Source organism: Furipterus horrens, unplaced genomic scaffold (assembly GCF_987537825.1).
Source record: "Furipterus horrens unplaced genomic scaffold, mFurHor1.1.pri manual_scaffold_17, whole genome shotgun sequence".
NCBI classification, from domain to species: domain Eukaryota; kingdom Metazoa; phylum Chordata; class Mammalia; order Chiroptera; family Furipteridae; genus Furipterus; species Furipterus horrens.
Window position 1 is genome coordinate 107,960,814 of NW_028327187.1, and position 24,378 is coordinate 107,985,191.

Below are 24,378 nucleotides of genomic sequence, written 5' to 3' on the forward strand. Positions count from 1 at the left end.
TGCTTACCTAATATCAATTTTTCCTCTTATTTTTCTGATTACAGAAATCCAATTTGGGGGTCAGGGGTAGCAATGTGACCCAGCTTTGTCTTCTGAAATGTAAGTGGAAATTATTAGGAGGGGCTGCCCAGAAAGTTTATTTAAAAGGATAGACTCCTGGAAACAATAGTCCTTTCCCCTTTGCATTCTTTCTTCACAAAATATGGATACAATTCATGGAGGCTCAGCAGCCATCTTGCAAACCCAAGGACAAAAGCTACATGTTACAAATGGCATAGCGGGAAGATAAAAGAAGCCTAATTTCTTGATGGCCTCACATAGCCACTGTACTGGCACCATAATAAGCCTATCCCCTCTCAGGTTTGGGGCACCCTACTGGGTTTCCACCCCTAACAGATGCAGTGTTGCAAAGGTTTGGGAAATTATCCAACAGTGAGTTTTGAAACAAGCAAGAAGGCACAAAGAAGTTATGGGCTTTAAGAACTGTATAGAAAAGAAAGGTGTCCCTGAGGAGAAAAGAAAACTGGAATTGAAAGGTATGAGGCCCTGAAGATCAGTTTATCATGAAAAACTTTACTTAGGTTTTACCCTGCATCTAAACTAAATAAATGGAGAAATAATTGCATGACCTTCTGTACGTGGGAGAAAGAGAATTTCTTTATAGTATCTTTATGAAACAATAATTTGAATGCTCAACATGCTAACACTAAAGGATAAATTTTCTGGGACAAATCTAGGTGAATAACAATTCTAGTCAAAAGGTTTTCATAAGCAACATAGCCAAAGATTTCCCTAAATGATGGCTCCAGAGGAGCTGGTGGGGGGTATGAGGTCATTGATTAAAATGAATGTTGAATTGCTGTTGTTGTTCTCCTGAAGTGCAGTTATTATTGGCTGGACATTGGCAGTGCATAAGCTGGCGCGAACATAACCTAGGGCCACTTGAATTTTTTACTAAGAGCTTTGTTATTTAAGAGCTGAGAGGTTAAATTATCCTGAAGAGAACAATATGATCCAATCTTAACCATTAATCTAAAATATTAATGCAAATCTCGATTTCTTTCATGATTTCATGCATAAAATTAAAGACAGGCCAAGGCTCAAAATGCTGGAGTTTACTTTAATTTGGAATTAACTGCACTGTCTATTATCACCTCTCTTTCAGGAAAATGCTGCCATAAGTTGTAGGTATGTTTTGTGAAATCCCACCAACAGATCAATAGGCAGAAATCAAGTAAGTTACAGTATTTTAGTTTAACCTCACAAAGAATTTTCCAATTTTATGGCACTGGAGTAGAGCAGTGCTTCTCAAACTTTAATGTGCAATATGAATCATCTAGGCCTTTTGTTTAAAATACAGGCTCTGATTCTACAGTAAGGCCTGAGATTCTGCATTTCTAACAAGCTCCCAGGTGGTGATGATGCTGCTGATGCTGGCCAATGGACCACACTTTGACTAGCCAGGGAGTAGAGCATGGGCTAACCTGGCTGCTCATGAGGATCATTTAGGGACCTTGTTAAAACAAAAACAAAAACAAACCAAAAAACCTCACAAAGTCTTGGGTCACATCCCAGCTGTACAGAATCAGAATCTCCTGGAATGAGGTGCAGGGGGTTTGTATTATTAACCATGTCCCCAGGTGATTCCTATTCAGCCATAAGCTGCACCTGGTCTGCAATGAGTAGCTGTGCACCCCCTAAATCAGAACTGCCTGAGGAGCTTGACAATCATGCAGATAGTGCTCTGTAGATACCTCCCTTCTGCTGCCCAGGAAGGAGGCAAAGGGTGGAGGGACTAGAAAAAATAAGAAGACAGTATAAAAATGGAGATTGACGTCACTTCAACTCCCACCTGGCAGAAGTAAAGAGGGCCAATTCTCCTGGAAGTGACAGCATGGAACGTGCCTCCCGCTGCCTGACCACCTGCACTTCCTTCCTTCTCTTCCTTCCCCTGGCAAGTGTAGCAGCCAAGACGGCCCCCTCAAGGCTGCTGAGGGGCCTGATTAGAGAGGAGGGAGAGGAGTGAAGAGAAAGAAATGGGGGTGTAGCTAGAAAAATGAGAGGAGGGAGAGGAGCTGAAAGAAATGGGGGTGTAGCTAGAAAACTTAGGTGCAGGTATAGGAATTATAAACAGCCTTAGGCTTTTCTGTTCATATTGCAATTCAATTCAATGCAAATAAACTAATACCCGTTTCAATATCTGTGCTTGCTGAAGTGTTAACAATATATTATTTGGCCAAAGGAGTGTATTCCAATTGCATAAAGTTGTGTGTCTGTATGGAAAAGGGTCGGGAAGATTTTGAACAGGATTGATCTCCAAGTGGTGAAATTTAAGGTACTTATTTCCTTACTTCAGTATACTAATCTGTACTGTTTGGACATTTTTAACTGAGTGTGGATTGTTTTTATAATGAGAAATAAATAATAAAGCCATTTTAATTTGGGGAACAAAAACAAGTCACTGGGGCTGATGTACTACAGTGGACAGATAAGAAGTAGGATACAGACCCTTTCTTCAAGAAGGTCACATACTCAGTAGTCAGAATCATGGATGCTTTCTGAGTTGCAGAGATGTGAGGCTAGATGGCCCCCCATTCACCTACAAGGAATGGCATTTGGTCCAAAAGTCCAAGATGGATTCCAAATGTATGTTATTGAGTGTAGATCTGGCAAGGAGTTTAGTATATTAAAGGAGGAAAACTTATCAAGATTAATTAGTATGAATAAAGTAGCTCTGGAGGGAAATGTGTCAGAGGGATCTAGAAAAAGCGACTGTAATGCTACAGAAAGATAGCATTGTTGAGGCCATAACAATGAAATGAGCCAAGAGCTCAGCTGGAGACTAAGCAAGTAAACCTGAGACCTCATCAAAGATGGACCCACTCCTGGTTGCCCTGAGACCTACTCATGGTACTAATATAATAGAATTGCCACATGCAAATGATTAAATAGCAATTAGGCATGGAACAGTGATCTCAGTAGAAGCTTTGGGAGGCTTTGTATCTCAGAGGAAAAATGAATTCATAAGAGTAAGAATCTGGGTTAAACAGGGTGTTTCCTTGGGAATTACTTGGGTAGTGCCCACCTGTGGTATCTCCCACTGACTTTAGCTGTAGTCATGGAAAATAATAAACTAAATGTTTGTGGGTCCATATTGCCTCCATTTTCTGCTTAAAGCATGGGGAGAAAAACAGATAAAGCAGCCTGGAGGGACGGGAGGAGGTCAACGAATTAAATCACCCCATACAAATTTGAAAGGTCAGAAAATTCCCTGAAACTCCAAGTTTCTGACTTGCACTTCTGCTATGCATAACCTAAAGAGATTTTTCTCATTTAATTCCATTATGAGGCACCTTTGTAACAGTGATGAATGAGGTAGGAAAAAGGGAAGAGGTTCCACTTTGGGACTGTATGATATAATTTTGCCTCATAGAGACAACTGATTATAAGGCAATGTCATGACAAGTGGTCACAGTGGGCACCTCTGGGTCATATCCTGTCTTCTGATGTGTCCATTGCTTATATTACCTAGATATGCAGCAGGTAGGGAGTTACAAAGATAGTTACCATGCCTAAGGCTAATTTTACTGCTAGAATAAGGTAGGATTTACTAGGTTCTCTGCAGTGACTTTGAAAATATCTGTGATAAAACATCAATAACTGAAATCAAAAGAAGTATCTCAAGGAGGGAAATGAATGGTCAAAAATAGGAGATAAATTTTTATTTAAGAGTTTTAATCTCTTTGGTTAAGTATTCCTCCTGTTAATTAATTTTATTTTTGAGCTCATTGAATTGCCTTTCTGAATTTTCTTGAGTTTTTTCGTAACAGCTATTGTGCATTCTTTATACAAAGCAAAATCAGTCAAATGAAGAAAGACCGATACCATGTGATTTCACTCATAAATAAAATATAAAACAAAACAAAAGAATGAACAAAACAAAAACAAACCCATAGAGGTAGATAATGGGTTGGTGGATACCAGGCAGAAGGGAGATAGAGGGAAGGCAAAATGGGTGAAGGTCAATTGTACGGTGACAGATGGAAACTAGACTTTTGGTGGTGAGCACAATGTAGTATATACAGATGTTGAATTACAATGTTGCACACCTGAAACTTATATAATGTTAAAAACCAACGTTATCTCAATAAAAGAGGAGATGAGAAATGGTCACTGACTTGTTTGCCACCAATTCTAATTATATATGAATGCACTTGCACTTTGAAAGAATGCTGCATTTAGGAACCTTTCACTGTTGCTGATTACTTCGTTGTCTCTTGAGGTCCCAGACCTAAAACACCTGGACAAATGCCCTGAGGAAGTTACTAGTTCAGCTCTAACTCTCCAGGCAACATCAACCTGAAATATTCCTGCAGACAGAAATGTTTTCGGATCAAGTCTGAACTTCCTTCCTCTTTTTCAGAACCATCAGAAGAGTTCTCTGAGAAGATGCATAAGGAAATTTTCCAGTTGGCCATTATCAGCCTGTGCTCCAGAGTTCCACCAGATACTTTCCAAAATGAGGTACATGTAGTATAAATGCTTGTGGAAAAATCTTGGTCTTAAACCCAACCTCCCTTAGCTTCATTATTGTTCATTAAGCATGGCCTCTGACATCTACTTAAATTGTGGTTCCTAGACCAGCAGCAGCAGCATCTGGAGGCTTGTTGGAAATACAGAATCTCAGGTGCCACCCCAGGCCTACAGAATCAGAATCTGTATTTTAATGAGACCCCCGGGTAATCTGTGTAGGTTTCCAAGTTTAAGAAGTACTTCCCGAGATCTTCTCTCTTAAGGAGGTAATTTTCATCAGGTTCTTAATGGGAAACAGATTGAGAAGTAAAAAACTCAACAGGGCTACAAATACTAAGCTGGAAAATGACATTTTTAGTGAACAGGGAAAACAAGTCCGGCAACAGCAGTTTATAAAAGCTAATATACCCTGTACTGAGGTCAAAAGGCAGGTACTATAAGGAAAGTGGCTCTAATTATGAAGATGGTTATTTCAACCAACCATGGAACACCACACCCTTTCTTTTCATGCTTCCAGTCTTTCACTGAAATGTCACATGGCTCTTTTGACATAATTAACTCCCAGATTTACAGTAGGAATTAGACAGGAATATATTTTCCTTCCTTTCCTTCAAGATGCAGGGATGGGGGCTAGAGCATGCAACAGGGAGCACTTCTGAGGCTAAGAGTAAGCAAAACTGAAACTGGAAACAGGGTGCCAAAATACAAATGTCAGAGGAAACACAGGGCACAAAACTGCAACAGAGGAGAGGAGAATGATGCCTTACCAGGTACCTGGGACCAGAGGTGGTGAGATCTCAATAAGTAACTAATTAGGGAATTGTCTTGGGATGGGGTGGGTGGGTAGTCATTCTAGATTAAAAGAACTGCTTTGATTTTTATTATCCAGTGCCTGATTGGTAGGCTCAGCTAAAGAACCAGGGGGAAATCAGATAGATTTAACATGGGAGTGAAATGATAAAGAGGTTGAAAGAAGTATGGAGATAAATTAATCTAACATCTCTGGACAGGTTGGTGCATTTGAAAGGATAGAGAAATGTGATCTTGAAGAGCACAAGCAAAGGTGGATAGTACTCAGAACCCGGCCTTATCAAAACAGCGAAATAGATATTTTGCTGCCAACATCCTATCTCTGTTCCTGCCTTTTTTTCCCTTCTTCCTGTTCCTTCCTCCAACCCACATTCAAATCTCTGGTTTAATATCTGTCCAACCAATAGGTTTCTAACCCTTTTGTAAGGAAGTTGAAGTTGACTGTGTACTCTTTAAAGATCAAACCATCTTCCAGACCCACCACAAGGATGTCCCCCTAAATCCCCTCAAATCCATGTCAATACACACCAGCTAAGATGCCAAAAGAGATAGATGACCTCAAAGTTTCAACCCTGAATTCTTGGGGATAAGGGAGACGATTGATTTTTACAAAAGGTAGGATTATTTTTTAATTATTTAAAGTGCTGTAATTTAGGTATAACCTTAGATTTCTCCTTTCATATGTTTTAGTCTTTTCTTGTTAGGATACTTATAATTTTCTCTTAGATAATTACCATACCTCCTTTTGTTATCCTCAAATTTCACTCCACTCAACTACCACTTACACCCTGTGGGTTCAAATGCCTTGAATTCCAAGAAGACAGATTGGCAAGAAAAAAAAAAAAAAAAATCCCAGTGTTTGAGAGCAGAGGGTGAATGGTTTCTTAACAATGGTAATTAGAAATTGGTTTCCCTCATGAATCTTGTAACTTAACCAATTGCATTCAACTATTAATTTGAGAGGGGAGGAGGAAAAATACTACTCTGTCATTAGTTTCCTAATATCCATCATCTTCATAAGGTTTTGTTTGACACACACAGATAGTCCTAATAGCGATGCAAAAGTGAACTTCACAGCATATATTGGCCAAATGGTATACTTCCCATTTCATGTTTACTCCCAGCATTACTTGTCAGATTAGTTATGCTAGTACAATAATAATCCATAATTACATGTTGTGAGCAGTCAAGTCAAGGTGCAGTTTGAAGTACTTTAGATGCTAATCAGACTTCAGGGAAATCCCCATGAACAATGCATTCAAGGCTAGTCTCACCTCTGGTTTAGAGGCCAAGCAAATGTTCTTTTATAATGCCAACATTTTACACATAATTTCTAATTGTCCTTGATAATTTAGAATACTTCTTGAAAGAAAAAATAGCAGAAATTGAATCCCCAGGGATCTTGGAGAACCATTTTTCAGTTTTGCCAAGTTTATTTTGTGTTAATGCTATCTTTGAGGCCACACCAAACATTGGGGGTGGGGAAAAACTTTAACACCAAGGTGTTGTTACTCAAATATTTATGTGCCTTAACTTCCCATCTAGCCTTTCTGAGACTCTGCTCCACCCATGTTCCTTCCCCAACTCCAACCCTATCATTGTCCCCTCCCTTGTTCTTTTAATCTATATATATGTATTGGATGCCTGTCATGTGCATGGCACTGTACTGCAAAAATAAATGATTCATATATTCAAGGTGGTCACAGTAAAATGAAGGACATTTATACATCCAGTAATGATTTAAAACATGGAGTAACTGAAATGATGATGATATAGCCTGTATATTATAGAAGTACTGAGGAGGGGAGCCCAAACCTGCCTGAGGGATGTATGTGTGTGTGTATCCCCATGTACATACATGTGTGTTTTGGAGAGCAGGGGATATGACAAGTGCTGGTCAGTATCTGCTAGGATCCCTGTGCCATTTTTGTGCACATTAGCTTCAGGCCTTCAGGCTACTTTCATTCCCAGGAGCCAGCACTATGCCTCTTCATTGGAGGACAGCTCTCAGGCTGTAGGAGCCCACTTTGTCTGCATACATGCGCAGAGAGCTGAAGTGTCTGGGAAGTTACTTCCTCAGAGGGAGCTTTATGACTGACAGGTGTGAGGATGTAAGTACACCAGCCCCTTTGCCCCTCAACAAGATAATGTTTATGTATGTCTCCAAAAGCCCTCACGGGACGGGGCCAAAGGTACTCTCCATGGCGATATCACATCCTTGCTTGTCCTTCTTTCCCTCTCAGTCCCTCTTCCCCACTCCCGTATTAGTTTTTCCCTGGTAACTACTAATACATGATATGAATCCTCATCTCAGGGTCTATTTCTGGGGTACCCCAATTAAGACAGGGAGAGTACATCACAAGAAAAAAATTGTAACTTTGTATGGTTATGGATACTAAGTAGACTAGTGGTGATCACTTCACAACGTATACAAATACCGAATCATTATGTTGCACATTTGAAACTAATATAATGCTGTATGTAAATTATACTTCAATTACAAATTGACAGAGAAAGGACAGAATCTTTTTGGAAGGTTCAACTAAGCCAGGCCCTGAAGGGATGGAAGAATTTAGCAAAATGAAAAGGGTAATAGATTTACCCTAAGAGAGGGTGAAAAGGGAGTGCTATAGAAAGAATTTCAGACAGCATGAACAGAAGGATGCAGGTAAAAAATAGTCTGGAATATGCAGGTTGCTACAACTGCACCCTAGAGCATAAAGCCTGAGGAAAGGACTGGCCAGTGACAAGTGCACAGGCACCACATGTTCAAGGGCTTGATGCGCATGGTGTACTGGAGCCAGTGAGAAGCCACTTGTTAAATATTCAGAATTTTTATGACCTGGCTGTTAAAATGCAGTAGCTTGAAATTGGTCTTTGTGGGAGTATTTAAACTATGAAAATTTGCAAACACTACACATTAGGGCCTTCTTAAAAATAGAACTGGTTTACCAGCACACTACTTTGTCATGCAAAGGAGCATGCTCTATACCCCAAAAGAAGTAATGGGAAGGCCACTGACTTTTTAACAGTGGAGTGATATAGCCAAATTTGTAATTTTTATCCAACAATTTGATCACTGTGTAGAGTTTAGAGAAAGAAAAGGGCCTGAACCAAGGCTGCGATAGCAGGCATGAATATGTGGGATGGAAAGATTAAGGAGTTTGTCTGATTGGATGTGAGGATTGACCGACAGGCTAATTGAGCAGATAGCTGAGCCAGCCACCAACCGAGCTGGAGAGTAAAGAATGAAAAGTTAATTTGGGCAACATGTTCATTTCTGGAAACATTGAATTTCAGAATTCTGAGGGATTGGGCAGTTGTATATGTGGATGTGAAGCATAGGTATGCAGCCAAGAATAATCTGGAGAGTCTCCACAGCTCCAATCACTTAAATGAGTCTTGACCAGGCACTGCTGGCCAAATCTACTCTCTCCTCCTTGGAGTGACAGTCCCTTTTGCTGACTACCTATTCTTTCATTTTCTTCCTGCTCTCCTAACTCTTTATGCCTCAAGTAGAAGAACTCCTCCTCTGAAAGCAGGGCTACTCTGGCCAGCAAGCCCTAGGTAATTCCACCTCTTTTGAATTTATAGTTCTCTCTCTCAGGCATTTAAGCCAAGAGTCCCAAGATGTCACCTAGAATATTCTTCATGTGGCCCCACCTTGTATCCTTAGTTAATGGCCCTCCTTCCTCAAACATGCCCTAGGTCACAGAGTCACACATTTATCCTTCAACTCTTCCCTATCTCAGACAACTTCCCAGCTGCCCAGAACAGCTGGCCCAATAGATGAAAGGCAGCCTTAGCTACCCTCCCTTGAGGGAAGGAGATAATAATCCCAATGTCTGGAGAATTAACCTCAGGCTCCCAAGTACCCATTCTATTTTCTTTATAGAATCTAGGAAGTCTAAGATAAATGGTATTCTTGGAGGCAGGAATAGTTTTCTGAGGAAGTTTTGACACAGTACATTCCTTCATTTCACAACATGATTTTCACTTGCAGATGTAGATTTTAACCAAATTCCATAGGCATTTCTAAGTAATTTTTAAATTAAGTGATGAAATATACATGTTTAATTCCTGTCAGCTCTATCACTTCCAGGCCCCTACCTCAACAAAGTTAGAAATGACAAACCAGATACAGACATTTTGAGAACTGATTTTTAAGGCAAACTTTACTTCCTGCTTACTGTAAATATATTCATTAGAGGAACTCTGGAATCTCCCATAAATATATGCCTTTATACTTCATTATAAAATAGATCAATTTTCCTAAACTAATAGAGCCCATGCATATTATCATTTGTTAGGTATAACAAAAATGTGACTTTGCAAAAGTATGTAGTTGAACAGATAACTTCAGTGCTGGCTTCATTATAAAGCTTGAATTTTATCCTTAGTGCTCCTTTTCAATGTAACCCTAGTACTTAGTCACCCTACAAAAAGCATAGAGAGGAAAACACTCCAAGAAATGCTTTGTAATCTAGAAGGCTTTCATTAAGAAATCCAAAATCCCTACACTAAGAATATTTATATAGAGAATTTTTTCATTTGAATTTCCACGTTGTTTTTAAATAACTTTGGGAAATGTTTAGAAAAAATTCGACACCTAGGTAGCTTTCAAAATGGAGAGACTATTTACTTTTATCTCCATATTTAGCTCAAAAATAACTGGATTATTCTTTTGCCAACATTTCTCAATATCCTCACATGGGAGCAAGGATAACTCATGGCAGATTTAATCTCAAATGGTTCTTCTGGTGTTTAGGAGTAGAGAGGAAATTTATTTATGAGCCATTAACAACATAAATGGATATTGCTCTTGGGACATAATCATGTATTATATAAATAGGATATGGCTAAATGGCAATAAAAACACAGGATTTACTTAGATAAACAAAGAAAACTGACACATTTGGAGTTTTCTATTTAAATATTCATTATATTTCTAGATTCTTTTAAATATAAAAAGGTAACTTGGATTGGAATGATTCTCACAAACATAATAGTTGAATATTTGAACTTGAATTAAGGAAACTTATTGATCCACAAATTGGTTTTGGCTTTAGCTTAGTATTGTTTATATTAAATAAAAAATAAATTGTCATTTTTTATTTAATATAGCACTTATCTATATATACCAGCTTAATGAAGAAAAAAGCTTTCCCTTATTTAAAAATAAAATGAAAAATCACAAATCCTAAGATGAATCATTTCACAGTGAACAAATTGTATCTTATTTCTTCATATGTGGAGAATATTTGAAGAAAAGAGGTAGTTATGGTATAGTGAAAAGACCATTTGCTTCAGACCAAAAACAGCTAGGCTTGAGGGCTGGCACATTCACTTTTTAAATAAATGGAAAAATTAATATTAGTATTTAATTTTGAGCAAGTTTCTTAAACTGTCTTAAATTGTTTCTTATATGTAAAATCATGAAAATCATACTATGAAGATTAATACTTAAATTAATACATATATTTAAAGTTCCTAGCATGATGCCTAATACATAGTAGGTGCTCAATAAATAGTAGCTACCCTACTTTATTGTTTTTATTTTCAACTACAGTTAACATACAATATAATAGTTACCCTACTTTTAAAAACCAATGGTTCCCCATTGCATTCAAATTATTTAACATGGCTTCAAAAACCTTTCATTATCTGGTGCCCCTTACCTCTTATGACTTCATCTTATAACTTATGCCTCTTGTACTATGCACTGGTGGTCTCTAAATTGAGGTATGTGGACACCAGGGGAGGTATAGCAGACTCTTTTTGTGCCCTACCTATATATTTCAGGCCTTAGCACTGTAGTGTGCAGCAGCCAATTCTAAATGGCAACATCTACATCTCTTTGTCTGGGGCTTTCTCCAAAGTTGCAGAAGGTCACTCAATTTGTTTATACGGAAAGCTGGACATGTTGGAGATTTGATGCCTCCTGAGAGCAACCTTCAACCAATGACCGAGGATTGTTATATACCCCAACTTTATCATCCCTCAGGAGAGATAAGTCTGAGACATCTGTCAACGACTGTGAAGAGTCAGATTTTACCCCAGCTGCACACTAGCAGGTTAACCTGCTACAGTTCCATGGATGCTAGCAGAAGACAAGAGTCTTCTGAGTCAGAGACAAAAAACTTCATTACTGCACAACAGGCAGCATAAGCTTCATGTTCTCATTGGTTTCCCTTGACATGCAAATCCTTGGAGGTGATGTAAAGTGGTCCAAGTGGCTCTGTGTCATAGCTGAAAGACCCCAAGCTTAGAAACCACCAATCTTATAAGGGGCTGTTAGGCAAATCTACCCAACCTTTGTCCCAGAGAAAGACATTATTTTGTTATCCTGGTCAGGAAACACATTTGCCCTCTGCCCCTGCACGGAGACACTGTTTCTGTATCCCAAGGCTATTTGTTATGTGAACATCCTGGAAAACATAAAGCAGGACAAAAGCTGTCGGAAGATGTGTACAAACAGCATGGAGGATTGTCTCCCAACAGCATGCCCTCTATCACCATCACACTGAGCTCCACAGTGCTAACTCACTTGATAATGTTCCCTTGATTGGCTTTCTCCCCTTCTCTGTCTCATTTCTCTACTCTCTAACACAGTTTCTTTAGATCACCTCCCAAGTAAATGACTTGCAGATACCTGAACAAAATTAGAATGCCATTGGTAAGAAAGAAATGAGAAAATGAATGGGGATCAGTGACTGAAAAGTCTACTACCTTGCTTACATTTTTCCTGCAAGAGTTAGAAGCATTTACTTTAGGTATTGTTGTTGAGCTAACCTAGGAGAGTAAACAGAGCTTTCTATTTTGCATTAATTCAAAATACACAGCTTTAAAAATATTTTATTTACTTTTTGGGGAGAGGGGAAGGGAAGGAGAAAGAGAGAAAGAAACATCAGTGTGTGAGAAATGCATCTGGGGAACCTGTGCCACAATGCAGGCATATGACCTGATTGGGAATCGGACCCACAGTCTTTTGGTTTGCAGGCTGGGGCTCAATCCACTGAGCCACACCAGCTAGGGACAAAATGTACAGTTTTAATTGAAATACATTTTGCAGTGTTTCCTGAGCAACTGATTACATTACCTCATTGACATTGTTAAACTGCTAAGAAATTCATTGGTCCCAGTCATTACCCAATAAGATGACTCTGTCAAGGAAGAGAATAGACTTCTTGACATATTCTGATGTATATGTTCAGAACAGAATTTGGTGACCCTGTTATCACACATGAGAAAACAAGATTTATTTTCTTATTCTAAACAGTAGGATGTTCCTTACTTTTAAGCCACGATTATAGGATTCACTTTAACTGCACATACACAAAATCCAGAAACACCATATTTTCAGTGGATAGCTATAGTTTTAGGCACAAACAAAAATAAGGATGCTTTCAGTATGTTTCCCCAGGTAGCATCTAGCTTTCTCAACTTTCAACTTTCATCCCTTTTATATCCTTCTAATTTAGTTGTGATCTAAATGGCAAGGTCTGCTCTAGAAAGTGCTGCATTACTGTGTCCATAAAACTGCTCAAAGACAATGCTCTTCTAGTGCATTCTTCCTCAATGTGTGGTGTCTGGACCCGCAGTGTAAGCATCAGTGGAGTGGAGATTCTCCAGCCCCAAATCAAACCTACTGTATCAGAATCTCTGGTGGGGTAAAGCTCAAACTCTCTTTAACAAGTCTCCCAGATGATTTGGATACACACTGAAATGTTAGAACCACTGCTCTAGAGTTTACCCCAAAGTCCTAATTCCAGTAGGAAATTCCTGATGGCTTCTAAGTCAAGGAAACCAACTACCAGCAGCCTAATCATAGAAATGGAAGTAGCTTCAAAACCAGGCTTTGATTGTGCTGAGGGTGGATTGCCTCAGAGATTATATTCTTATATCTGTAAACTAGAACATGGACATTGAATTATTCCGTTTTTATCTCCTTCCTTTAATGAGTACTTTGAGTTGTTTTGTTTTTAGTTTTAGTGTTTGGCTCTTGTTTTAGAAATGTGACATTATCCTCATTTCATAAAGTGACATTCACAACTTCAAAAAGGTCTTTCCCAATTAACCCCATCCTCCTTTGATGTGGCATTTTACTTTGTGACTTGGTGTCCTGTTAACATTTGCATATTCATTTTGTATGGCATTAATCTGCATTCAAGCCATGTACTTTGAAAATACTCTGAGTAGGTTATATTCATCTGTCAGGCTGGGGCTCATGGGAACAGACCATAATTTTTTCTCATCTCCTCAGAATCTGTTTGGCCTCCATGCCTATGTACATCAATGTTGTACCAACCAAAGAGTGATATGTGTGTGTTGGCAGCACAAGTCTTTTTTAAAAAATAAATTTAAAAATGAAAAGCAACTATTCAATTGTCCTTAAGTGTGCATCCAGGATCAGGCTTCTTCAAATTCCCCACCATCTTCACAATGCCTGGCCCTCGTTATCAACAATGAACAAAAAACACTTAACTCAAGGAGGCCAGTTTTTTTCCAACTAACTAGACAGAAGGAAACACCCACTTCTCTGTGGGGACCAGACTTTAAAACCTGGGTCTCAGCTGCAAAGGTGAGGCTAGGGTGACTGACTGTTTCAGTTTGCTCAGCAATGAGGAGTTTCTTGGGATATAATACCTGCAGTGCTAAATCCAGGACAGTTCTGAGTAAACTGGGATCATTGGTCACCCTTACTGAAGCATCTAATCCAGAGAACAGTTTTAAAAAGTTGGTAGGTTCACCTTTTACATCGTATCCTGCCCACTACTTAGACCAACTAGCGAACAAGACAGTACCAAATCATCCAATGGCAACACCCTCCATGGTAATGCTGGGCAAAGTTGTATGGTGTGCAAAGTGCTCAGGTCCCCACCTTTCCCAGTTTACAGCTTTCTTCACATCCCTGCCCTTCATATGTGGCTCCAGTTTTATGAACCTTCTACCTCTTGCCTCCCCCACCCCCAACCCAAATCTTGCCTACGGGAGATTTTACCTACATGAAGTTACAAAGACTGATTAACAGAGCATTGGTTCTCAAACTTCACCACACATTAAAATCATTCAGGCTGCTTTTTAAAAGCACTAATACCTGAGATTCAGATTTAATTGATCTCAGGCAGATTCAGGCATTGATATTTTTTTAAAAGCTCCCTTGATAATTCTAATCAGCAGTTAGGGTTGAGAACCTGTGGTTTGAAGCATTTGTTCTCAAATGTGGCTACATGTTGGAAATGCCTGGGAAGCCTTAAAAAATATGTATGGCTAGGTCCCACCCCCAGAGAGTGTCATTTAATTGCTCTGGGGCACAGTCTGGACTTCTGGATTGGTAAAAACTTTCCAGGAAATTCTGACGTGCAGCCAAGTTTGAGAACCATTGATCCCGCCTTGCCACTCAAAAGTGTTGTCCACCCACCAGCAACTTTGGCTCCACCTGGAAGCTTGTTAAGATATAGACTCATGGGCCCCACCCTCTACCTACTGGAAACCAAATCTAAAGTTTAGCAAGATGTCCCAGTTGAGTCATATGCCTGTTAAAGTTTGAGAAGGTCTGGTTTAGATGCTTCCCCCTCCCAGAGCACTTAACAAGAACTAGAACCTTGACCAAAAGGAGATGGCTGTCTTGCAAGAATTTTAGGCATCAGACAGAAGGTAGGAAATTATTTTGGTAAAAGGAGGGTTTCCCCAGTCCTCTGAGTCATGTCCCCAGAAGCAGTCACCTACTCCTCCCACTCATAAGAACATTCTGGTGTTATTAAATGTCAACTGAAGATATACATCTGGCTATGAATCAGCCAAGGGGAAAATAGATACTGTGGAGGGCTGTTGCTGGTGTGTATGCTTCCTGGAAATGGTTGGCAGAGTTCAGGAATGGGAACTAGTATTAAAGTTATCCAGGGGCACTGTTATCTTTTAAAAATAAATATTTGAGAAAACTGGACCCTGTCCCACATGGAAAGCAGAGTATGATGGTGTGGGGGAATGATACAAAAAAGTAGTGTTATAGAGCTTCTTGAAATTAACCCAAATAGAAATTGTATGTTTACTGGTGGGCAAGTTAGTAAATCTATGCCTAACATATTCAGTACTACAAAAGAAGGCTTAAGCAAGAAATGGTAATGACCTTTACTTAGTTTAACGGTGATTAAACGTTATTTAGTTTAACATCTTTTTTCATTCTGAGCAGTTAGAGTTGAGGGGCTCCTGAATGTCTGAGCTGCACCTCCATTATATTGCAATCTCATTCATTCCTTCTCTTTTTAGACTTATTCGGATTTACACCCCTTTACCCAAGTGGAGCTGAGCGGTGAAAATGAAAAGCACTGCTCTGAATCACACCCCCAATGGCTTTAGTCTAAAAGACCACGTAAAGGAGTAAGTGACAGTCAGTTCTCTATGGAACCAGGAACAGGAAAAAAGATGTTTACAGAACTGAACATGCCACCCAATTTTGTCTTTGGAAGGGGTATCCTTCTAGGTCAAGAACACAAATTCTTGTATCCTAAATTCCAGTTATAAGATAGTTAAAGCATTAATTCCAGGATCTTGAGTATCTCAGTGGTACCCAAGAGGAAAAGGCCAACCCTGAAACAATCAAACAGGAAGCCAGCCTGCTGAATCCCAGCAGTGTATGCAATTCCACATGGATTCCAGGAGCAGAGGCAGAATCAACTCTACATACATAAGAATCCAAGGAACAGTGGACACCACATTGGAGCTACCAGCGATAACTTGAAGGCAGAATATTTTTTAAATTCAGGTTAGGGAGCACAAAGGATGGACGCATAACTTTAAATATATCTGAGAAAGCAATGCTCCTGACTAGATCCATCACCTAGGCACTTGGCAATGAGTATGAATTCAAGCTATATATCACCACAATAATGCAATCATTTCATATTAGCAAGCTCATTTCTTGGGAGCTTGTTAGCCCCGTCCCAGACATGCTAAAGCAAAATCTGCATCTTACAAAAATCCCTAGGTGATTTATATGCTCATGAATGTTTAAGAAACACTGATATAGAAAAATGATTTTCAATTCTGGCTGTTTATTTGAATTACCTGGAAGGTTCTCAACCTTGCAGCTATCCAGGCCTCACTCCAAACTAATTAAAGCAGTCTTTGGGAATGGGATGTATGCACCTCTGTGTTTAAAGTCTCCCTGGGTGCAATTTTGAAAGCTATTGACAGAATATGTAGGATAAAGAACAGGGCTGTTTTTCAGACAACCTCTCTCTCTCTCTCTCTCTCCCTCCCTCCCCCCCCATCTCTCTCCATCTCTCTTTCCCTCTCCATGAAATATTGACATCATAAGTAGGTTAATTAAATTTACAATAAAAATGAAAGTGCTTTTCCTTAAGCAGGCCCATGGGTATGGTATGGACCTGTGTCCCTGAATATCATGTTTTCATGCTTTCTCAATAGATAGAGCCAAAAATTATGTCCTATTTGCTCTACCCAGAATGCTGTGTGTGACATTAAATAAGTCACACTGTCTGACCCTTGATTTGATTTTCTCTCAAATAAATATTACCTCGTATACCTTTTTACCTCTCAAAGTGATTATATGATAAAAGGGAATAGGGTGACCAACTGTCCCACTTTTAGCACTGAAACTCCCCTATCCCATGACACTTCACAGTCATTGACAAAACAGAGTGGTTGGTTACCCTAGGAGAAACCTATGTGAATCACTAAGACATATCTAGAGGGCTTTACTAATCTAAGTGTATACCTGGCTCCCAAGGCAGACCTTGCTAAGGAAAGATTAAAATTGCTGAGCCAATCTGAGATGCAAAGAGTGCAAATGGGGAATCTACCAATTGCTCCTGAACCAGGCAGGAGAGCCCCTCGGAAAGAGGAAACTGTTTGGGAGTGTTGTGGAAATCTGATTAGCCATAACAGTTGTTACTAGAAGGCAAAGACTGGCTTTTAAAGGATATAAGATCCTGACAGGTAGGGATGTTATTATAAAGCATTTCCTGCGGCCTGGAGAACCATTAATAGGAAATTATAAAGTATTTTTTAAAAGCTATAGAAATTTTCCAGTTTTGCAGAAAAAGAAGTCGTAAGTTTCAAGTCTGTTTCAATCACGCCTCCAAGGTGGAGTGAAGATAATTATCTGAAAAGCATAGGTTAGCCCCTCAGCTCTCACGGGTGGTGGCAGTGGTGGTGGTGGAGGTGGGGTGGGGGTGGATGTGGGCATGAGCGTTTGTGTATAGGAGGCTGTAGATCACTGCAGCTCCAAAGAAAAGGTGTCTTTAGGTAAATTATTATTATTACAACAAACCACCCTATAGATTTCCAGTAAGACCTGTGGAAGAAATCTCTCCAAGCCAGAACTCTCATGATCCAATGGCACTGCTAAGAGCATAGTTTCTCAATGCAGCCCTAAAGCCAAACCTAGCTTTGATTTGTAAGACAAAAATCCTGGCCTTGCTTGGACAGTAGCCTCCAAACTCATATCCTGTGTTCACGCCTGCCTCCATTTTATCTATTGTCTGATCTGTAGGTCCAACTGACACATCACCACACTCTTACTTAAAACATTTCACTGGCCACCTATTGCCCTCAAGATAAAGACTCAAACTCAACAGGCTTTATCTCTTACCTCACTCCCACATACTCACAGTGCCCAGACAGACATAATAATCAGTCAGATTCATCTTCAATTGTTTAGGTAAGCTTTCCCTGCCTTTACCACCACCTCAACTTCGCAAAGGTGGATCTTTCATACATATTATTAAAACACCCTGTTCCTTCCCTTCTGGGAAATTCTTAGTCCATAATTACACATTTGTATGTATTTTATTAATATTTCTCTCCCTATGGACCACAAGTCTACATTAGCACAGAAGGGCTATATTCTCTCCCCTTTGTATCCCATATTTCTATCAGCATATTGGCACACAGTAGGCATTCCATAAATGTTTGTTGTAGGAATGAAGGAAGGAAGAAAAGAAAGGAGAGAAGGAGGAACAGAAGAAAAAAGTTAGAGACAATAGTATTTTTATATTTTGTAGAGGGAAATGTGCTTTAATGGAAAACCATTCATTGTCTAGAGAAGGAACGGAGAACATTTTTTGTAAGAGCCAAATAGTAAATATTTTCAGCTTTGCTGAGCATAAGTTTTCTGGGGCAACTACTCAACTCTGCCATTGTAGTGTGAAAGCAGCCACAGACAATACATAAATGAATGGGTTATATTCTAATAAAGCTTTGTTTATAGTTACTGAAATTTGAATTTTATACAATTTTCACATACCACAAACTATTATTCTTCGTTTGTTTTTTTTTCAACCATTTTAAGCTCACAGCCATGCAAAAATAGGTTGCAGCTTTATTTGATTCTGGGACTAAACTGCCAACCCCTGTTCTATAGTGCACTCTTCCAGGTTACCTGATTCTGATTCTATGGAGCTAGTCTACAAGTCCCCAAGTTGTGGATAACCGATAGAAACACCAACTAATTCTTGTCTATAGGCATCTATAGACATGCCACTGAATTTCATCTGGTTAGTGAGACAAGTCCCACCCCACCAAAAAAAGCCAACTTTGCAATCTTTCACAATTTGTTTCAACATTCCTGTACTCCATATAAATTTGTACTTTTATTACTTCTCCCTGGATTTCATTGTCTTCTCTCAGTTAATTAATGAATTAAAGTTAATACCTTGATTTTATTTTAACACTTTTATTTTATATATGTATTATATGAGAGTGATGTCTTCAGGTTTTTTTAAATCTCTCATAATACATTTTACTCAACTGTTCTTCCCTGACACAGTAAGACCTGTGATAGAGCATAGTAAATTCTGTGGACTCCTTTTAAATACACATTCATGCTTAGGTGAAAGCCCATGGTCTCTCTTTATAAATGCCTTGATGTGCCTATTTATTTATACTCCCTCATGTCAGAAATCAAGGGATTTCAAGAAAAAGTATATATATATATATATATATATATATATATATATATATATATATATATATATGGAAAATGAACTTAGGAAAGATAGATTGAACTCAAGAATGAGGATAGTATACAAAAATACTATGGTGAGAGGCAGGCTATAACTTAGACTCTCAATTATCTAGAAGTGGACACAGAAAAGAAATATAATCAGTTAAGCTTCCTGCCCAGTGTCCAGAAGACAAAAATAGACCCAGAGGCTCAAGGGGAAAAAGAGTTGTTCTGGATCACAGAAATGAGAAGTTTCTCCCTTGGATTCTCATGAAGCAGCAGCTTCCACAACCTGCCAGTTATTATTCGTTGAGCTCTTATGAGGTCCAGGCCCAGTTTTATTTTTAATTTATTTTTTAATTATAGTTGACATACAATATTATATTAGTTTCAGATGTTCATCACAGTGATTAGACATTGATATACCTTACGAAGTTTTAAGCAGTTAAGAAATTTGTAGGCCTATCACTCATGCTATTGTTCTAGGGAATTTCTTAGCCAAAACTGAGACCTAAATTGATTAATTGCTTCTTTGTATGAGACAGTGAAAGAAAGATTCAGAACACCAAAGAACAAATATAACAGGGTTTTTCAATCAAGTCCATATTTTCTGGTCAAAATAAAAGTAAGGGAAAATCAGATATTAACCACACTGGATTCACAGCCAACTGGTCTTTCCCTCAAATAAACTATTTGAAAAATACTAATGCTGAGGAAAAATGCTGCCTTAGGAGAAGTGGAAAAGGTGGCTTGTCCATGGGCAAACTCCCAGGGGAGTCACTAGAATTATGGGGTTAATCTTCAAAAACAGGCTTACTCTTTCTGTTCTGTACACATCTATACATGATAATCTCATCTGCCCTTGTTGTAATTTGCATAAATTCACTTGAAAATAGACCTAAATTTTGCAGTCATGGTCTCCTGGGGGAAGTTAATGAAGACTATATTTTATCAAATAAATGAAGAATTATCATTTACTAAATGGTCAAAAAACTTACCACTCCCACCTCCTGCCCTTCAACATATAATGCAGGACTTTCCAACTCACAAATATTTTCATTAAATCTTGCTTGCTTCTCTCCATAAGTATTTAAATTTGGTTTTAAAAATAGATAATACAGTCATATCATCTGAAAAGCAAGCCATGGGAGGAGATACAAATATAGAGGGTCTGTACAAAAGGGTTCCCTGGTGGTGATAAAACAATTCTGTACCTTGCAATGGCCATCAATCTATACATGGGATAAAATTGCACAGAACTACACACATACAAATGAGTTTATGTAAAAATTGATGAAAACTGAATGAGGCCCATAGTCTAGTTAACAGTAACATATCAATGTCAATTTCCTGGGTTTGATATTGTGCTACAGTTATGAATGATGTCACCACTGGGGAAGCTAGTCAAAGAGTTCATGAGACTCTGTACACATTTTTGCAACACTGTAAGTCTTGAATTACTTCAAAAAAACTTTGAAAACATTTTTATTTGCACTGTTACGGATGTCCCCCATTTGATCCCCAGCTTTCCCACTTTCACCCAGACCCCATCACCCCCAGTCTTCACCACATTGTTGTCTGTGTCCATAGGTTGTGCATATATGCATATAAGTTCTTTGGCTAATCTCCTCCAGTTCTCCCCACTCTCCTCCCCTCTGAGATCTGTCAGTCTGTTCCATAAAAGGTTTTATGGTGAAAGTCTCCATTCCATTCCCCTACCATCCCAGTTTTCAACCCACACATATCTATCCAGGAAACCAATGCTCCCACTTCCTTGCAGATCCAAACAGAATTTCTTTATATCACCAAATATGAATAGATATTTTTATTCCCCTCTTTTACACAAAATGTACACATTCTACACTGTTGTGTACCTAGCATTTTTACCTAACACTATATCTTGGTGTACTTTCTCTATGGTATCTAAAGAGTTTTCTTCATTCTTTGTACAGCCATGAAATATTCCACTGTATTAATGTTCCATAATTTATGTAACCAGTCCCCTACCAATATATCATTGCATTGTTTCCAATATTTTTGTTTTGTTTTGGTTTTGCAGCTTTATTGAGATATGATTATATTGTACCTATAAAAAATAACAACAGACTACACATATTTAAAATGTGCAATTTGATAACTTTTAACATGTGTACACACTCACAAAATTATGACCACAATCAAGTTTATGAACATATGTATCACCTCCAAGAGTTCTATTGTACCCCTTTGTAACCCCTCCTACCCATTCTTCCCTTGGCCCTCTATACTTCATATGCCCAGGCAACCACTGATCTGCTTTCTGTCGACTGTGTACTAGTTTGAATTTCTAGATACTTTATATAAATGGAGTCACACAGTAAATATTCTTTTTTGTATGGCTTCTTTCACACAGAATACAAATTTAAGATTTATTCATGCTGTTATATATATCAAAGGTTTATTCCTTTTTATTACTGAACAGTACTCTATTATATACCTTATTATAAAGCCAAAGTAATCAAGACAGTGTGGTATTTCTGCCAGGGTACACAAATGGATTATTAGAAGAAATATAGGTTGAAATAGCCCCCAAGATGTATAGACAACTGATTTTTAAATTTATTTTTAATTATAGTTGACATACAATATTATTAGTTTCAGATGTACAAGATAGTGATTCAATACTTATATACCTTACAAAGTGATCACCATAATAAGTATAGTATCCACCTGTCATTGTACAGTTATTATGATATTATGTGACTTTGTTTTCTATGCTGTACATTACATCCCTATAACTTATTTTATAAATGGAAGTCTATACTTCTTAATCCTCTTACCATTTTCTACCCACCTCCTCACCCCCCACCCCTTTGCAACCATCAGTTTGTTCTCTATATCTATGAGTTTGTTTTGTGTATTTTGTTTCTTAGATTATACAAATAAGTGAAATCATGAGGTATTTGTTTTTTCTGTCTGATTTCTTTCACCTAACATAACTCACTAGGTCCATCCATGTTGCCACTAATGGCAAAATTTCATTCTGTCTTATGGCTGAGTAATATTTCATTATATGTGCATATATATGAGGTCTGTCAAGTAGGTATCCAGCCATGTAATATAAAAAATAGGGACATTTATTGAACAAAACACAAGATACAAGAAACATTGTACATAGGAAACGAGCGCCGGGGGTCTCCTCTGACGGTGGGAGAGGTCATCGCACCTCACTGGACAGCTACCGGCTCGCCATGGCTCGCCTGCCCCACTGGGTGCGTGGGGATCAGAGAGGCGCCTCTCGAAAAGTGGGCCACAAAACACCCGCACCAGTTAATTCCAAGCAAACAACAAGAAAGAAGCCTCTGGCTCTTCGCCTCGCTAGCTGGAACATCAGGACCATGTGCCCCGGACTTACTGCAGACCTTCTGTGGATCAAGGGTGCCAGGAAAACCGCTGTTATCGATAGGGAACTGGCACGACTAAACATCGACATTGCGGCTCTACAGGAGACCCGGTTGGCCGACAACGGAACTATCAGAGAAACCAACTACACCTTCTACTGGCAAGGGAAGTCTCCGGACCAACCAAGACAGCACGGTGTTGGGTTCGCTGTGAAGAACACGCTTGTTAACTCCATAGAGCCACCCACAGGAGGCACAGAGAGATTACTTACCCTCCGATTGTCAACAACTTTCGGCCCAGTCAGCATTCTTAGCGCGTATGCCCCAACCCTCTGCGCCACCACCGAAGAGAAAGAACAGTTCTACCATGCACTGGACGAAGCGTTATCCAAAATTCCCAGAAGTAACGCTCTCTATCTCCTTGGAGACTTCAACGCAAGAGTAGGAGCCGACCACATGGCCTGGCCCACCTGCCTTGGAAACTTTGGGAGAGGAAAGATCAATGAGAATGGTCAGCGACTGCTTGAGCTTTTGTGTCACCACGGCCTGTGCGTGACAAACACATTCTTCAAGTGCAAAGAGATCCACCAGGTGTCATGGAGGCACCCCCGCTCCCGTCATTGGCACCAGCTTGACCTCGTCATCACCAGAAGAACGGATATTGGCAGCACCCTCCTCACCCGCAGCTACCACAGTGCAGACTGCGACACGGACCATGCCCTCGTGGTAAGCAAGGTGCGCATAATGCCGAAGAGGTTGCACCACTCCAAGATGAAGGGTCGCCCACGCATCAACACCAGTTGTGCCAGCAACCCAGTTAAGACCCAGCAATTCATCAACAAGATGGAAGATGCACTCGGCGAGGGAGTGGCGGCAGATGACATTATCGAATCCAATTGGCCACGTCTCCGCGACGCCATATACAACTCCGCCATTATTGCTTACGGGAAGAAAGAGCGGAAGAACGCTGACTGGTACGAGGCTCACTGGGAAGAAATGGAACCCGTGATCGAGGCTAAGAGGAAGGCCCTACTGGCTTACAAGGTCACGCCCACTCCCAGTACACTTCAAGCTCTACGGGCTGCCAGGAACAAAGTCCAGAAGACCGCCCGCCACTGTGCCAACACCTATTGGCTAAACCTGTGCAGAAGCATTCAGGAAGCCGCCGATATAGGCAACGCACGAGGAATGTATGAGGGTATCAAGAAGGCAACAGGCCCAATCCCCTCCAAGATCGCCCCCCCTTAAGTCCAAGACAGGTGAGGTCATCACTGACCAGGAACAGCAAATGCGGCGGTGGACCGAGCACTACCTCGAGCTGTACGCAACGAAGAACACCGTAACAGACACTGCTCTTAAAGCCATCCCAGACCTACCAGTCATGGAGGAGCTAGACACCCCACCTACTGCGGCAGAGCTCGGCAAAGCCATCGACCGCCTTGCTTGCGGGAAAGCACCAGGAAGCGACGGAATCCCTCCAGAAATCCTAAAGAGTGGGAAACCAGTCCTGCTACAGCCGCTCCACCATCTACTCTGTCTCTGCTGGAAGGAGGGTTACATCCCCCAGGATATGAGAGACGCCAACATTATCACCATGTACAAGAACAAAGGAGACCGCAGCGACTGCAACAACTACCGGGGCATCTCTCTCCTCAGCGTCGTCAGCAAAGTATTCGCCCGGGTCGC

General features: G+C 39.8%; 1 pseudogene; it reads left to right on the top strand.

Annotated features, from left to right (window-relative positions):
* Nucleotides 1–469: 469 nt before the first annotated feature.
* Nucleotides 470–24,378, top strand: part of LOC149991786 (lysine--tRNA ligase-like) — a 50,677-nt pseudogene continuing 26,768 nt past the window's right edge.